We start from the raw sequence: 18,183 nt of genomic DNA on the forward strand, positions 1-18,183 counted from the left end.
TCACTCTGAACCCAACTTAAAATACACATTTCCCAGCACATACATGCATACATATAAACCCATGGTGTCTTTTAATTTATAAACTGGGTACAGCAAAAAACAAAACAAAACAAAACAAAACAACCAAACAAACAAGCAACAAAACAAAATAAAACAACCCCCCCAAAAACCCTAGTGATAATAACAGCTAATCAAACCAAATGCTAACAATAGCGTACTGTGGTAAAATTGGTGGCATCACTACCCATGCACTTCATGGTGATTATTAGGTTAAAGGTGACTTGCATGCAGAACCATGCACTGCAAGGTAGCTCCTGACAACCTCCCTGGTGAGTGTGCATACACCGGGGACACTCTGGACAAAGGCAGGGCATAAGTTCTGGGTGTGGGGCGCAGCATGAGATTTTTATCACAGTACTCAGACAGGCAGGTAATTTAAGATTGTAAGTTTCTTAGTATTTTTATATTCTATATTATTTTCAGAACATGATCACCATGAGAAGTAAAAGCATGAGAAAGGAAGGACTGTGCATTCCTTTGCAGCCTGTGCATTTCTTGCAGCCTGTGCATTTCTTATACCCTGTGCATTTCAGCAGCCTGTGCATTTCTTGCACCCTGTGTATTCTTTTGCTCCTCGAGTAACCTAAATCTCCTAGAAAGATCCAACCTGATTTTCTGTCCTGCCACACAACTACAACTGTAGTTTTCTGACTTCTTTGTTCACACATGAACTAAAAAGTTTCACAGAAATGGAAACCATATGATTATAATCCAGTTTAGTGACTTTAAAATAGGATGGTAAAATGTCACCAGTGTTTATCGACTTTAACCCTGTGTTTGCGTAAGCCATGTGTGTTTCAAGAGTAATCCTTTCATGAGTCGGGGTGGAGAGAATCCAAAGGTATTTTGGGAAAGGCAGACTCCTGTTGATTTTCACATCTCAGTGGCTATCCTACGTGGACAAGCAAGACCTTCCATGGAGGTGGGTGAGGCCTGGTTTTGGAAGCGTTAGAAGTCATGGTTATCTTAAACTCTCACCTCCAACTTCTAAAGACTGCTGATACTACATGGGTCAGAGGCAGTACATCATTGGACTTGTTCTGCCTCGAGAGTTTGGACAAGAAGTTGCAAAACCTAGTTTTCTCTCAGTGAGTACCAAGGCCGAGTCCAGAGTAACAGGACTGTACCTCTGCTTTAGAAAGAGTCCTTACAGGCATCAACTTCTCTTGGCCCTCAGAGCTCTATCCTTTGGAGTCTTGCCTACATTCCCAGCTCTGTGCTATCTCTTATTTCTGTGAGTGCTGGCATTAGCTATTCTTCCGCTGCTACGGTAAACACCATGACCAGATCTTGTTACAGATGGTTGTGAGTCTGAAGACAGCTACAGTGTACTTACATATAATAAATAAATAAATCTTAAAAAAAAAAACAAAAAAAAAAAACACCATGACCAGAGGCCACTTGGGAAGCAAAGGGTTTGTTTCACCTTACAGCTTACAGTTGGCATGAAGGGAAGTCTGGGCAGGAACTCAAGGCAGAAGCCTGGGGGCAGGAACTGAAGGATCGGTCATGGAGGAGTGATGCTTATTGGCTTCCTCCCTGTGTCTATCTCAGTCTGATGCCACCCAGGACCACGAGCCCAGGCGAGGTACCACCCACCACAAGCTGGGCCTTCCCACACCTATCATAATCAAGAAAATGTCCCATAGACCAATCTGGTAGAGAACTTGTCTCAATTAAGTTTCTCTCTTTTCAGATGACCCCAACTTAGGCCAAGTTGTCAAACCTCTAACCAGAATAGCTTCTCCCTAGATCAGGGGGATCCTGACACTTTCCTGTCTGGATACAGCTAGCCATTCCAGCTGTCTGGAAGATGCTTGCCAATCAAAGAGACGTGCTAAGGATGCAACCTTGCCTTTTAAAGCATCTCCCGTGGGTCTATATTTAGTCCATTGTGGAGTGTCATGGTTTGAATATGCTTGACCCAGGGAATGGCACTATTAGGAGGTGTGGCCTTGTTGGAGTAGGTGTGTCATTGTGGGTGTGGCCTTTAAGACTCTCATCCTAGCTGCTTGGAAGTCAGTATTCTGCTAGCAGCCTTCAGATGAAGATGTAGAACTCTCAGCTCTGTCTGCACCCTGCCTGCCTGTTTGCTGCCATGTTCCCACCTTGATGGTAATGGACTGAACCTCTGAACCTGTAAGCCAGCCCTAATTGAATATTTTCCTTATAAGAGTTACCTTGGTCATGGTGTCTGTTCACAGCAGTAAAACCCTAACCAAGACATGGAGTTTTTAAAAGTTCTGTAGCCTCTGTACAAGGCTGTGCTCCTTCAGAACTAACAGCTTATTCAAAACACAGTTGAGGCCAAGAGCTGAGGAGCGGGGCTTGGCCTGGTGTACATGTGGCTCTGGGGTCCATTGGCAGCACAGCAGCAGAGGCATTAGAGTAGGGGGCTCAGTGGGGTTTGTGGCTCATGTGATATGGGTGTGTCTGGACACTTGCTGGTAGCTCCCTCATGTCATTCTTCCCTCTGAGGTACAGCCTTTTTTATATGATCATATGGCTGACAGTCTGTCCTGAAGTCCAGAGTCCAGCCAGGAGAAGGATCACATTCAAAGACAGCTTGCAATCAACAGCTAGTAAAAAACTGACTCCAGTCTTGAACTTGTGAACCTTAAGCGATATTAAAAATGACTCAGTGTACCTAACCACCAAAGGTCCCTCATCTGCCCTCTCAGTGCTCCCCTAGAGCAGTGGTTCTCAACCTTCCCTTAATACAGTTCCTCATGCTGTGGTGACCGTCTGTGATGGCTACTCTCTGTTGTCACCTTGACTATATCTGAAATGAATTACAATCCAGAACTGGAGGGCACACCTGTGATTCGGATCTTGAGGCTGGAAGACAACATGCCTTTGATCCAGATCTTGAGGCTGGAAGACATAGGCTTTCAATCCAGATCTTGAGGTAGGACGACACACATTTTTGCTCAGGATGGGCACACACCTTTAATCCAGATCTTGAGGCACACCTTTAATTGGGACCACAGCCTGTGCTGGAGGCCTTGATGAGGACAATGGGAGAAGGAAAGGGTTGTTCATTCTTCACCCGCTTGCCCTCACTTTGCCAGCCCATTCATGGGAGGGAGCCTACTTCTTGGGTTTCCCAGCTTATATAGAAGAGCAGCTGAGACACCCAGCCTTGAGGGACTGAGCAGCTACTAGATTCTTGGACTTCACAGTTGCCCGTTGTTGGGTTAATTGGACTACAGATTGTAAGTCATTCCAATAAATTCCATAATATGTATTTACTTCATAAGATCTGGGACTCTAGAAAACCCTAGTACACTCCAACCATAAAATTATTGTAATTTTGTTATGGATTGTAAAGTCGTTATGCACTGTGGTATAAATATTTGTATTTTTGATGGTCATAGGCAACCCCTGTGAAGGGCGTCATGACCCACAGGTTGAGAACCACTTCTTTAGAGCCTCTCCATTGCCAGCCAACCAAGAGGAGATCCACACACTCTGTCACCATTTCCTCACCCTGCGATTCTCTCCCAGGGTTCCTGTGAAGGACCTTAGTCTTCACCCACCAGGGTGCGTTCCCTCAGGTCCTCTCATATCACCTTCAGCTTCTCTAGAACATTCTCAAGCAACTCCCTGACTCTTCATCCCTCTGCTCTAAGACTGAACTATGGAAACACTTTAGGAGGTTCTAGGAGTTGGCCAATCACCTGGAAGATCTATCTCCTCCTTTCTGGCCCATCTCACTTTGGCCCCTGACCCCTCCCTATACCTTTCTATACAGAGAGATGCACAGTACACATCTATAACCTAGCTTCTCTCCCACATCCTCTCTATTCTGAGAAAGAAAAAGGCATTGAAGAGATGGCAATAGAGGTACTAGTTTATACAGCTGTTCTGATCAACAACTACTCAGGAGAAATGACTCCAGTTTTGAGCTTGTGAACCTTAAAAGATTATTTAAAAATGTCTTTTTAATAGTTTATAGAGGGCTGACTTTTTAAATTGTAGGAGATGGAACACATCTGAAAACACCAAGATTGAGGCCAGAGCAATCAGAGAATATTTTTTTGGCCCCTGTGAACAGATCGTTGGCCTCTAGTCTCATCCTTACTGACCCCGAACATCTGAGAAAGAAGCCCTGAGCTACGGTGTGGTGTGGAGGACACTGGGTTCAAGGGCCACTGGTATCTCCCAAGGGGACAGGTCTCATCAGACATGTAGTTCAGAGCTTTTCTCCATACAAGAAGGGAGGAGATGAAGGGGGAAGGATGGGAGCCGTAGTGTTGGTGACCCTTGGTTTGGAGGCAAGCTGATCCACATAGAGCAAACCCCATGGTGCCACTGAGCCTCGTTTCTTTTTGGAGCTAGAGATCAAGCATCCTGACCTCAGGCAGCCCTTCCTCACTTTCAATCTCCTGATCCTTCCCCCTTAGTGGAACACGTAGAGGAAGCGCCCATTGGGCTTCATGGATGGATGCTTCAATCATTTCTTGAAAAACATACTGTGGTTTCACAAGATTTCTGAAACTGTCACCTTCATGGCTAATGCCCCAAGAGACGCATTAGACATTAGTCCCTCTAGAGGATGAAGCCAAGTCATGTACCACCCTTTCTTTCAGCCCCACGGGCTCCTTCCTGGTCCACGTCCCCTTCCTCCAACTGTGACAGCAACAATCTATTCCCGGTCAGAGCGGATCACTAGGAAACGCCACTCAGAATCTTCCCCTCTATTGATTCTACTCCGTAGTATTGGCAGCTTAAAAAGATTATGTTTTAATTGGGGCCCAGCGAGATGACGTTTTAAGGTTTTGAGTTTCGCTGCGTGCCACACTATGGATTATCTGCGAGATTGTTCAACGCAAGGAGGACAAAGATTAATGTCTTGTCCTTTTCTTTGGGTGACCCTGGGTGCAGCTGCAGCTTGGGCTAAAGTGACTGAAAATCTTTTTCTATCATGGGCCTGAAAAGGTTGACTGTGAATTCATTAGCGTTATCTTTGTTTAGGGTATAAAATCTACACATTAAATGGCTGGAGTGGAGTGTTGATTTTTCTCTGGTCTAAACAAACCTCAAGTGGCTGGAAAGGAAGTGGGCTGGATGGGAGTCGACCTGAGTCAGGGGGAATGGTTTAGGAAGAACTGATTCAAGACTTAGAAGTTGCCCTTTCTGTGTTTTCTCTGAGGACAGGTTGGCAATTAGCCGGGCATCAGGTGAGTACTCTGGAATGGGATGGGAGGCTGGTAGAGAATGGATACCACCTCATGTAACCACTGAAGCAAGGGCCACACTTCTGAGTCATTACGACATCTCTCATTTGGAGATGAGAAAGTTCAGGACAGAGAGATCGGGCCACTTGCCTGAGGTGACAAGAACACTGAATCAGGGACCACCAAGTCTGGCTTTCTTGGGAGCCTTGGACCTTGTCAAGATCTATAGGATGTGTGGTGAGCTGAGCACAGGCAGCCCTTGGGGGTGGTGGGTGTTGCTCTCATTGAGACGGCCTTCGGCACCAGAAACGTTGACTAAGATGTTGAAATGCAACAGCTCACACTGAGAGGCTTGGAGGATGCACATGCGTTCATTCTCACATGGCTCTGGATGCTATGAGTCTGACATCAAGGGTCAGGCAGCTCTGACTCCTCCGGAGAGATGGGAGGGGCAGCGTTTCACTCCTGGCTCCGGTTCTGGGGGTTCTGTGGCTCACCACTCCATCTGTGCCTTTGCAATGGCATGGTGTTCTCTCTCTCTCTGGGGGCTCTGTGTTCAGATTTCACCTCTAGAAGAATACTCATCACATGGGCAAGTTTAGAATGCCATCTTAATTTCGTGATCATATAGACCCCGAGTTCTAAAGCTGTGACAAAATCAGTTAAAGCATGGACATGTTTATTCTGGAATATGGCTTGAGGGCATAGTCTCTCAGTGTAGGCAACGCACATCAGCCCTGGTTGGTCTCTTCATCTCCACACAGGCTGCAATGCCTCTAACTTTCTGCTTTGGAGTGAAGATCAGTGATCTCGAAGGTAGTCCTTTATCTAACTTCTTCTGTGACTCCTTACAACCTGGGCAGCTCAGGAAGTTGCCTCAATTATGCAAATGAGAAAACAACGGCTACCATCTTGTTTCCTTTCTGGGTCCTCTCTGATGTGCTCTTAGATACTTAGATTCCTCTGTCTGGACACCCCCTGGCACGATCTTGTTACAGCAGCATGCTTCTTGGACCTATTTCCATGAATCCCGAAGACCCAATGCAGAAGCATTTTCTGAACTATTCCATTGAAATGACCTCTGTCTTCTACTCTTGCGTTTCCATGGTGTGTAAGATATAGGTGAAGCCCAACTGAGCAAAGGGGGGTGGGAGGGGTGGGGCCACTTCCTACAGTTGTAAGCCTTGTGCTTCGAGACACAGCTAAGCAGAACAAGTTATTTATTTAGGATTATCTGTAGTCATGGTTGGTTTCTACCCTCTCAGAGTTTATATGACATTTATATAATGTGTTTAATACAATTCCACACTTACATGCATTTGTCTTGTTTGTATTCATATATTTACTGTGACGCTCTGCAACATGCATCTGATTAATTTCAAAATAACATTCACGGAATCCTTCTGCAGTGAGCGACGCTGTTACACACTCCACCTCGGAATGTGCCCTCCCTGCTTCGTAACTTCTGAGAGGTGGGAAAGCTCTGTTCCTTTGGAAGCTGTCAGGCCAGAGAGTTGCTTAAAGATTTATCTGTGGAGGTACCCGATGTCAAAGACGGGACAGTGAGGCTGCAAGCCAGAGATGCAATCTGCTCATGAGAACACAGGCCTTATGGCCCTCATGCTTAGCCTATACACACACACACACACACACACACATGAAAATGGTTGTTGTAATGGCTATTCCTGGTTGTCAGCTTGACTATGTCTGGAATAAACTACAATCCAGAATTGGAGAGCTCACCCATGATCTAGATCTTGAGGCTGGAAGACACAAGTTTCTGACTTGGATCTTGGCATGGAGATCTTGAGGCAGAGTGGCCATAAAAAGCTTAGGTCCAGGCGAGGAGGTACACAACTTGATCTGGGCCACACCTTCTACTGGAGGCCTTCATAAGGACATTGGAAGATGAAGACTCACTCTTCTTCACCTGCTTGCACTTACCTGCCAGCACATCTGTTGGAACGTACTTCTACAGAAGACCAGCTGAAACAACTAGCCTCGTGGGACTGAGCAACTACTAGATTCTAGTTCCTTGGACTTCCCATCCACAGCTGCCCATTGTTGGGGAGTTGGACCACAGACCGTAAGTCATCACAATGAAGTCCCTCAATTTATAGAGGCCTTCCATACATTCTGTGACTCTAGAGAACCCTGACTAATACAGGTGCCATAACAGCAGCTTCAGGCCTTTCTGTTCAACACCTACTCGGCCTTTCTGTATTCGCTGCAATTTATTTAATCTGTCCTTATCACCATCCCCCGTCATTCTCCCTGTCTTCCCCACCATTATCACCAGTATCCAAAGATCATCCTTACCTCATGACCACCTCCACCACATTGTCATCCACTCATCCATCACTCATGATGGTCATCCTCAGCATCTCAGTCATCCTCACCATGACTACTACCTTAACATTCTCATCACCGCCGCTATTATCCTTACCACCATCTTCACCACCCTCACCTCCACCATCATCACCATCGTCACCACCACTACCACCCTTACCACTGTTACACCATCTTTACCACCACCATTACCACCATCTTCACTACCATTACTACCATTACTAGCATTCTCACTGCCACCATTACCATTACCCCCAGCGGCACCATGACTACCATCCTTACCATTATCACCACCATCACCACCGCCCACCACCACCAAATGCAGTTATTAAGGCGCGTCAACTCTTCCTTCCGCAAGTCATGACCACACACACCTTATTTGTCAGCCTTTCCTAGAGTTAGTTCTGTCTTTGTTTCCAGTTCCTGATAAGTATGGCTGCCATTTTTGGTTAAGAATTTCAAGAAGTGAAGCTATAAATAAACTTTAAGAACGATAAAACAAAGGTGAGTCCGCCACCCACCGTGTGTCTGCTTGTCCTGTCCACTATGCACACGCATGGTTCTCTTGTCCAGGCAGCTTCATACCCTGCCATCTGCGTCTAACACACTGTCTTCTCCCATTGGATGAGATTCCTAGCATCTGTTTTAGTTGTGGGAGAAGACACACAACAGAGTTCACCACCTTAATCGTTAGGAGTGTGGATTTCAGGGCTGTGACTTATACTCTGCGCAAGACCACCCACGGGACATTTCCCACCTTACAAAGCTGAGAGTCTGGGCACACTGGGTTCCCTTTGGTCTCTGTCCCAGCTCCTGGCCATTGGCTTTCAGTTCACCTGAGTGGAATTATTATTTATCCTTTTGGCTGGATTACGTTAGACAGCATGGTGTCCTCAGGGTCCACCCACATTGCAGCCTGTGTCAGGATCTCCTTCATTTTGAAGGCTGAAGCACCTCCCATTCTATGGGTAGACTCTGTTCAGTATGTAAGGATCCACTGCTATTTTTGTTGACCATGTGCCATTACCTGAGACTGTGGTATCGTAATGTACGTAAACAACTTAATTCTTTTCCAAATTGAGTGTCCACGGGAAGAGGTGGCTGAGTAGTTACTTAAGGCAAGCTAACGTTGTATGTCTTTCCAGTTTTCCATTTATCTAAAATTAGACTCAAGCCAAGTTTGGCTTGTCAAGCATCCATGGAGGCTTTGAGTGCTTACACTGGTAAGATGGAGTTGGGTAGGATGCAGCTTTCTCTGCCTTGAGGGTCTCAGGAGTTAGAGGGCAAAGGGCAAGCTCATGGCCAGTATGACTTAGAGTCCCATTACAGCAGGCAGCTTCCTTGTCTCCCTCCCACTCTGGCTTTTGAGCTCCTGTGTGAGTTCCTAGCTTCATGTGTCCTCACAGCTATACATTTTCATGTGACCAGGTGCCGTCCTCTGTTCCACCCTGCCACTCAGGGTTGGTGGGATGTGAGGGCTGTGGGTCAGACTAGGATGTGAGGGCTGGAATCCTGACCCACCTCTACAAAGCAGCCCCGGGGATCTAGACAGACACTCGTCATTTGCTGAGATTGTTTTCTGCTGTCCTTTCTGTCTTTAGCAGCTCCAGTGGCATGTGCCGGCATGAAGAGCTCCATTTAATTTCACTAATGCATCGCTTTCCACGGGCGGACCCAACCCAGCCCCTTTCCAAATGGGTTGAACCCAGCCATCATTTACCATAAGGAATCACATTAAATGCTAATGTGCGCCTCAGACCCTCGGCAAGGCTTGCTGAGGGATGGCTTGTCCTCGGAGGGAGCTGGTGATGATGACTTCTGCTCAGATCTAAATGAGGTGACACACTCAGCTCCTGACTTGAGGTCCCGGGGTTTCAGTGGCTTCTTTGTCAGGTCCCCGTATAAATGACTCTGTCTGGCAAATGTTTGCAGGAAGCTGGAGAGGACTCAGTCCTATATTACTCTAGAAACTAATGCTTTCCTCATTGGGAAAAATGAGGCAGGTCACAAGGGAGGAGCCAGCAGGTAACTTTGGAGGAGAGAGGCTCTGTGTCCTTGACATGAGATATCAGCCTGTGAGCCAAGCTAGGCTAGCCTCTGCAGTGCTGGGATTATAGCACGTGCTGCCACCTCTAGCCTTGACTCCTTCTGTCCCTCGTTCTCAATGGTGCTTCTCTGGGTTATCTGACATGGGATTTTTCTAGTTCATTCTAACCTTGTCTCCAGAAGCCATGCATGTAGCCATGCATGCATGCATGTTCTCCAGTAAACATGTCCATGGATGCTGGAAGCCCTGGCAAAGGGGGTCCGCTACTCTGCATCTCAGTACAGAACACCTGGTGGGCACATCTGATGGGCTGAGTCCTGAAAACATGCAGTGCTGCTGCCGGTGGGGCGGCTTTGCAAGTAAGAGAGCAGAGAGGTGGTGGGGGGACCTTGTGGGTGAGGAAGGCCTGTCTTCAGTAATGGGAGCAGGTAGGGCCAGAAGTCAGGGGAGAAGCGGGAGGAAGATCAGCTGCTAGAGGGGGTCAGAGAGAACCCATAGGAAAGGAAGGGAGGGCACTGAGGGAGCTGCCGCTCTGCGCTGGGAAAGGCAGGTGAGGGCTGAAGATAATTGCTTTTAATTGCAGCTGAACTTCTTTATTAGTTCGGTAGCACAAAACGAAGATGTCCCTGTCAAACACCGAAGTGGTCATTCTCTCAGCCATCAGCAACGCTTCTCCTGAGAGCCGAAGTCTTTATTCTTTCAAACAACCCTGACTTGAGTGAAGCTTCCTCTGTTTTCTTCTCAGACCTTCTCCGCCCAGAAAGTGGGCACTGAGAGGGAGGGAGTGTGCCCACACTGCACCATGTATCCTAATGGGCACCTACGGATGGATGGCTGGGAAGCTGTTCTGGGCTCACTCACACACACTGAATTAAAGCCATGAGTGCGCACAAACTTTAGTTAGCAGTGGACGGATGACGCGTGCAGGCTTGGTCCCATAAGACTATTCTGAAGTTCCCATTACTGAGTGATGTTGTAACTCCTACACTCATGTCTGTAATCCTGGCGCCCACTTCCTTAGCTCACTGCCTAGCAAGCCCAAGTATAACCTTGTAGCATGCACAGCATCCTGTATGATCTGGTCTTTAAGCATTCGTACTTTTGGTTACATGGAGTTTATTGTCAAAAACAAAATTTGCAGCTTGGAAGATTGCTCCATCAGTGAAGGGGTTGCAGTGCAAGTGTGAACATCCAGGCTAAATTCTGAGAACCCACAGGAAGAAGTGGCTTGCGCTTGCAGTCTCAGCTTCGAGGAGGGTAAGTCATGGAGTTTGTGGGACAGCCAGCCCAGCTGGGACAACCGCCCAAGCTAAGGAGAGACCAGGTCTCCAAAAAATAAGGTGGATGGTTCCTGAGGGATGATACCAGATGCTGACTGCTGGCCTACTCTCTCTCTCTCTCTCTCTCTCTCTCTCTCTCTCTCTCTCTCTCTCTCTCACACACACACACACACACACACACACACACACACACGCACGCACACACTTAAAAAGGAAACAAAGTAAACAGACTCCTGGCTTCTAGACTATAGGAAAACTCTGAGGAGAAAACAGATACTCCACATGAAGCCAAGTGAAGAACAACTATACACATCAAGGAAGGGCATGGATACATTTAACTGAAGTGTTGAGATGAAGAACTCTGGGCTTGGTGGTCAGGTGTGATGGTTACTACTGTCACTCACGTGGACAGGATGTAGAATCACCCAGGAGACAAATCTTCTGAACACACCTGTGAAGGAAAATGTGTTACAGGACAGGTGAGCCCTGCCCTAACTGTGTGCAGCAGTATCCCCAGGGCTGGGGTCCCAGGCTGGAAAGAATGCAGAAAGCCAGCTGAGTACCAGCATCCATGGCTCTGCTAGCTGAGCATGGGTGCAACGTGGCCAGCTGCTTCACCTCCTGTCACTACGCCTCCCCCCCAGGACGGACTGTGCCTGTAAACCATGAGTCCAAACAAGCCAAACAAGCTCTTTCTATTCCTTAAGCTTTCTTTCTTTTTTCTTTCTTTTCTTCTCCTTTTCTTCCTTCTCTGCCTCCTCCTCCTTCTCTTGCTTCTCCTCCTCCTTCTCTTCTTCTTCCTCCTCCTCCTTCTCCTTCTTTTGGTCAGGTACTTTGCCACAGAAGTGAGAGAAGTAGCTAATAAATCATTAATTATGATCTAGTCTCTCTCCCTAGGACATCTCTACTGCCTGGGGCTCCCTTTGACTTCCCACACATCCCTGCCCCTTCTAGCACCATCAGACTCTCAGCAAGTGTTAACTCATGCCATGGCAGCTCTGAAATGTCTTCTTCCAGAGGATACCCCATGCTCTCCACTACCCCAGGCTGTGTTAGCCTCTAATATACTGGCTGGTCATTTCATTTCCAGGGTTTAATATGAACATTCTCCCTTGATATTATTTACATGTTACTGTGTTTCCCTCCTGTGTGTGGACGCCTCAGGTGGGCAGGGACCACTCCTGCCCTGTTCACCATGGGGTCGCCACCAGTGAGTGGCGTATCTGATTCATAGTTGGAGCTTGCCAAGTATTGAATGAATGAATGAGCAAATATGTACTGACATGTCATCAGTATCCCAGAAGTCTAGGACCATCAGATCCAGAGTGTGGGCATATGTTAGCACCAGAAGGAATTGTGTCCCTATTCTGATGGGCTTCTAGAAGAGTCTATTCACACCCAGTGTTTGCCCCATGAATGTTGTCTCTTCACTTGGGACTTCCTTCTCTTAGGCTATCTGAGCTGTTGGGCTGATGGCATAGAGGTGCCCAGTTCAATATTCTCAGGAGACATACTGTTCAGTTCAAATGATGTCCTGTCCAGAGCTGGGTCACCAAAGACCAGAGCCAGGTATGAGCCGAAGTTACAGAGGGCCCAGATGAAAGAAGACACCACCAGGGAGAAGCAGGGCAATGGGCAGAGGAATGTGTGGGACAAAAGGCCTTGGACAGGAACTGTAGTGAGAGAGTGAGAGCGAGAGGGAGCGGGGAGGGCACTAAGACAGAAGCTCCTTGAAGGGCTCCTTAGGTAAAGCACAGAGGTAAAGCACAGCAAGGGCTCTGCAGAGGAGCCCAGCATGCTCTGAACCCTGGCTCCGCCTCTCACTGGCAGTGTGCTTTCAGAGAATTTCCTTAACATCTCCAAGAGAGGGCCTGTTACCTGAGTTGTGGAGATATATGCGCATCACCTGGATTCTGTGAGTGTTATTATGTGTTCTGTGGGGTCAGTTTCTGTCTCTGTGGTTGTAGACGTCACAGGCAACTGTGACCCAAGTCGGTGTGTAGAAGCTGCAGGTAGAGGTGTTGGGACCAATCTGTTCCCATTCTGGGTGATAGCTTTAGCCTGGAGTTGGCTTACCTGTAGCTATGAAGTGGAAGCCGTTCCCAGAACACTCAGAATCAGGTTCCTACTGGGCCTGATGGCCTGTGACAGTCTCCTTACAAGGCCACCATCAGACACTCTGCTAGGTCCTGGCCTGGGAGTGGATCTCAGTCCTCACACTCCCTGGAGACCCACTAACCAGTGTTCAGGACCCCAGCCACCTGCTGCAGGGAGCATCACGTGGGCCAGTCCGTGTCTGCAGGAGGCCTCCTCAGTCTTAGGAAACCCTCAATTGGGAATCCCGTGTCCCTTTGACCTGAGAGGGACCTGGCTAGCTTCAGGGTGCAGATGTTCCCCAGGGGTCACGCGTTGGGTTCTGGTACCAATGCCGCAGTGCTGAGAGGTGGGCTCTCTAAGAGATGATCTGGTGTTCTGACAGGCTGCTTCTGCCAAGTTATTTCATCTCAGCAACAGGAAAAGAAACCCTCTGACTCCGGAAAAAGTTTAACACACTGAAGCTGCTCACTAAGAATTGATTGTGCATTGATTAATTGAATCGTTCCTTTCCACTGCTTTGCCTGCATGTATGCATACTTGTACCATCTGCATGCCTGGTGCCTTCAGAGGCCATGAAGAGTGTGGTGATCTGCTGTGTGGATGCTGAGAACTGAACCAGATCCTCTGTAAGAACAGCAAGTGCTCTTAACCACTGAGCCAGCTGTTCAGGTCATTCATATATATGTATATGACACACACACACACATGTATATATACACACACACATATGTATATATATATACACATATATGTGTGTGTGTATACAAAATCAAAACATATCTCAGAAGTCTGTCCTTCTCCCAATGCCCTCTTGCTGTCCTCTAAACTAGAAATCTCACAGACTTTGCAAGGTGACAATATAAGCTTAAGTGTGTCACACACACACACACACACACACACACACACACACACACACACCTCCCCAGCTTCTGCAGCACATTTCATTTTATTGTATGCGAACTCCCCCGGGCATTTCTTTTATGAATTGAGCCCTTCTGTTTTATAGCTGGCACTATTGCACTTACTGCACAGCCGTAATATGGCCAAAGACTGCCTTTCCTTTTTCTTTTTTATAGCCCCGGAACACAGCCCCCTGGAGAACACCACTCCACAGAGTAGCGGCCAGTAAACTCTGCTTCCACATCAACGGAGCACTTCTCACTAAAGTAGCTCGACTTCCTCCTCCACTCTATCCTTCACCATAACAAGCACACGCCCCAAAAAGCCCTCTGGTTCCTATGGCTTGTTAGGTCTATCATCTTTTTAATTAATAGTGTTTTTACGAAGCCGTCTGAACTGTGTCTTTCCCATTATCGGAAACGCATTGCCATTAATGAATAATTTTCATTTCTGATCCTCGGTATCATGGCAGTTGATCTCCCGTTCCCATGCCTTCGGATGATAGCATCGTTTTCTGCCCACGATCAAATTTAATTTGGACTCTGATTATATTATGCTGTTTCGACTCAAGTGTCAATTTTTGTCAGGCAATTAGGAGCTATAACCTGTGAAGTTAAGTTTGATAGGCATTGTAATTGGATTGTTACAGTAATAGCCTGGAACGTTCCTTTTCCTTTTGCTTCTTTGATTCTCCATGCATACTCTAAGTCGTGAGAACAAAGACATTTGGTTATTGTTACAACCTTGGGATGCCTGAGACAACAAGATTGCAAGTTGAGGTTTTGGCAGAGAGTGAACTTCTATCAAACTCCAAATGTGGGGAGAACAAAGTTTGAGGGATTGAGAAAAAAAAACCCAACATAATTGGAACAAAGAGAATGTGTTACAGAAAGTGTTGCATAAAGCGAAAGTTAGAAAGTTAGAACTCTCCAAAGTTAGCTTCCCGGTTTTAGATAAGCTGCGGAGGTAGGTCAGTTGTACTTCTTTGCTTTCCCTCCTCCCTCTCTCCTTCCCTCCCTCCCTTCCACCCTCCCCTCCCTCCCTTCCACCCCCTTCCCCTCCCTCCCTTCCATCCTCTTCCTCTCCCTCCCCTCCCTCCCTCCCTCCCACCACTCCCTCCCCTCTCTTTCACCCTTCCCACCTCCCCTCCCTTCTACCCTCCCCTCCCTCCCTTCCACCCCCTCCTTCCCTCCCTTCCACGCCCTCCTTCCCTTCTTCCCTCCTTCCCTCCCTCCCTTCCACCCCTCCCTCCTACCCCCTTCCAACTTTTCTCTCTCCTTTTCCCCACTTCCTTTCCTTCCTTCTCCTTTTTTCTCTTTTCTGCATCCACACAGCTGAGAACGTCCCAGGCAGCACACAAATGGTGACCAGACGAAACTTTCCCAGACCTTGGGAGCTGCTGCTTCCTTTCCCTGGGGGAGAGAGGCTGGTAGGGAACAAGCTGACACACTGTAGAATTGCAAAGTGTTCTAAGAGTAGTGGAGACAGCAAAGTAGATAAGGAGGACCATGAGAGTGGAACTGGTCCTCTATTGGTGGCTTATTGGCTATGGTGATATTTGAATAGAGTTCAAAAGGAAATAGCACCAAGCTTGCAGATAATTGTATAAGGACTTTCTGGCAGAGGAAAGAGCCAGTGCAAAGATCCAAGAAGGTGTTTGCTTGGTGAATTCAGAAAGAGCCTAAATGCTATCTATGTATTTGTTTTTAAGGTACTAACACATACAAACACACACACACACACACACACACACACACAGCCCTTGTCACTATGGCTCTGTAGTGTAATTTGAGATCAGTATGATGTGTCCAGCACTGCTCTCCTTCAGGATCGCTTTAGCTATTTGGGGTGTTTTGTGTTTCCATGTGAATTTTAGGATTATTTGTTTCTCAGTCTGTGGAGAATGTTATTGGCATTTTGATGGGAATTGCATTGGGTCCGTAGCTAGCCTTTGGTAACATGACCATGTTTACAATCATTTTTCTCTGATTATGAACATGGGTTGCCCTGTTTCATGACTTCCATTGTGAAAATCGTGTACTTCCTTGATTAGATTTCTTTCTAGGTCAGTCTTCAGCCTATTATTAATGGAACTGTGCTCTTGATTTCTTTGCTGGTAAGTTCATCGTTGATGTATAGGAGAACTAAATATAGATATTTAGTATTTTGAGTTCATATCCCGTGATGTGACTAATTTTAAAAAAAAATTTTCTGAGTCATTTGGTGGGTTTTATGAATAAAATTGCACCATCTGTGATAATTTAACTCCTGCTTTCCTGGCTGCAAACCTTTTGCCTCTTTCTGTTGACTGGCTACTATGGTTAAGTACCATACTGTAGGAGTGGTGTGTATAGATGCCTTCATCTCTGCTGAATTTACAAGAAATGATTTCAGTTGTCCCCATCCAGTGTCACACTGGGTATGGGTTTGTCAGGAGCTTATGAAGCTTCTACAAGGAAATAATAACAGAGCAAATGTACATCACACAGAATAGGAAAAAAAAATCTACATTGCTCATCTGATGGAAGTTTAATATCAAGAAATATCTGAAATGATTAACAACAGACCAGAAACTTCTCAAAAGCAGAGGTATAAACGCCCACTGAATACCTGGAAAACTCCCGGGGAACAGAGGAAGCCTTGGGTGAATGTGTGTTGTTGACACCGGTACAACCGCAGTAAGGACCTCAGTGCGTCAGGCCCATGGGATTGGCTGTGCCTTCCCCAGGTCATGAGGGAAATGTCCAAGCTATCCTGATCTCTGTGGGAAAAGCATCTACCACAACTTCCTCCTCCTGTTGTCTACAGTTTGAGACTGCACCCCTCCAGCGCACCTCCCACCCCTTGATCCTTCCATCCCCTGGGATTAGCTAACCCAGCCACCCCTTCAGCAGTGTGCAATGAATGGCTTCCTCAATTATTAAATACATGCACGGAGTTTCCAGGCTGCTACTGCATCTCCATCAGATCATGGAGCCCACCTGCTCCTAGCTTTTCTGTGTGTCTGTCATTTCTTCTTTCCCCACGGCTCTTGTTAGGTCAGTTTCTAAGCTTGTTCAAGGTTGAGGCAAGACTTAAATCTTTATCCTTCAGAGAAACACAAATCAAACTACCTCGAGGGCCAAGTCCTTATTGTTACCGATAACTGACTAGACATCATTCCTTAGCTGCTAGCTCCTGGCCCAAACTCATGAGACCCTGGGCTGTAGAGAAGAATGAAGACATAGGAAGCCCCTGTGTGTTCGGCAAGGTGACCTGATGCTACACTCAATCCTCCGTAGTTTCCTGGGAAAACAGAAGCTCAGAGGAGCAATGTATCTGGTCAAAGCAACGATCTGGCAAGCAGTCAAAATGGATTTGCTATTGGGTCTGTCTTCCAGAGTTGAGATGCTCCCTAGTGGGCACAAGCTGTTTAGGGCATGTTCTCTCTGTCCTTGGGATGACATTGGAAACTCCAGATCTGCCTCAGCACATATTCATCCTCTTACTGATCCATCTGCCCATCTATCCATCTATCTATCTATCCATCCACCCACCCACCTACCCATACATCCACCCACTCATCCATCCATTCATTTATCCTTCTGTCCACCCTCCTACCCACACATCTACACATTGATCCATATGTTCATCTATCATCCATCTACCCATCCATCCCTCCATCCATCCTTGCATTGAGAAGCTGGGCCTGATCTCTGGACTACACTCTGGGATGTGTTCTGGGGATGCTGTCCAGGACAAGGACATGAGCATCTCATGATCTCCATCCCAGTGGTCTAGGCATTGTCTGGAGAAGATGGTCCCCATCACCTCTGATTTTTATCTCTGGATCCTTCATTAGACGGTGATTATACTCACAAAGCCCAATCCTGGTCTCCAGTCATGCAAGCAAGTGACAGTGACAGAGAAACAAGGTCCCGTTGGCTCAGGCAGTTAGAACAAAGAAAAAAAATGTACAGACCAAGTAACTGACATCCAGAAGAGATCACAGACCTGGAGGACCGGCGAGCCAGAGGACAACGCACCAGCAGCCTCAGCTCTGCTGAGGAGAGCTCTTCTTAGATGCCATTTTCTAAGGTGTTCTCTGGTGACCTTGGGGACAAGTGAGCTCCTTCTCGGGCCTCATTTTATAAGTGCTCTCATCCAGTTCTCCTCCTCACATCTCTGTCTCATGGTGCCCTTGAAGTTGAGACTGAGCCACACTGCATGAGCTAGGAGGTGGGTTTTAGGCTCGAAGACCAGAGCAGAGGATATACAAACAGCTTGATCC

This window comes from Mus caroli, chromosome 12, assembly GCF_900094665.2.
Source record: "Mus caroli chromosome 12, CAROLI_EIJ_v1.1, whole genome shotgun sequence".
NCBI classification, from domain to species: domain Eukaryota; kingdom Metazoa; phylum Chordata; class Mammalia; order Rodentia; family Muridae; genus Mus; species Mus caroli.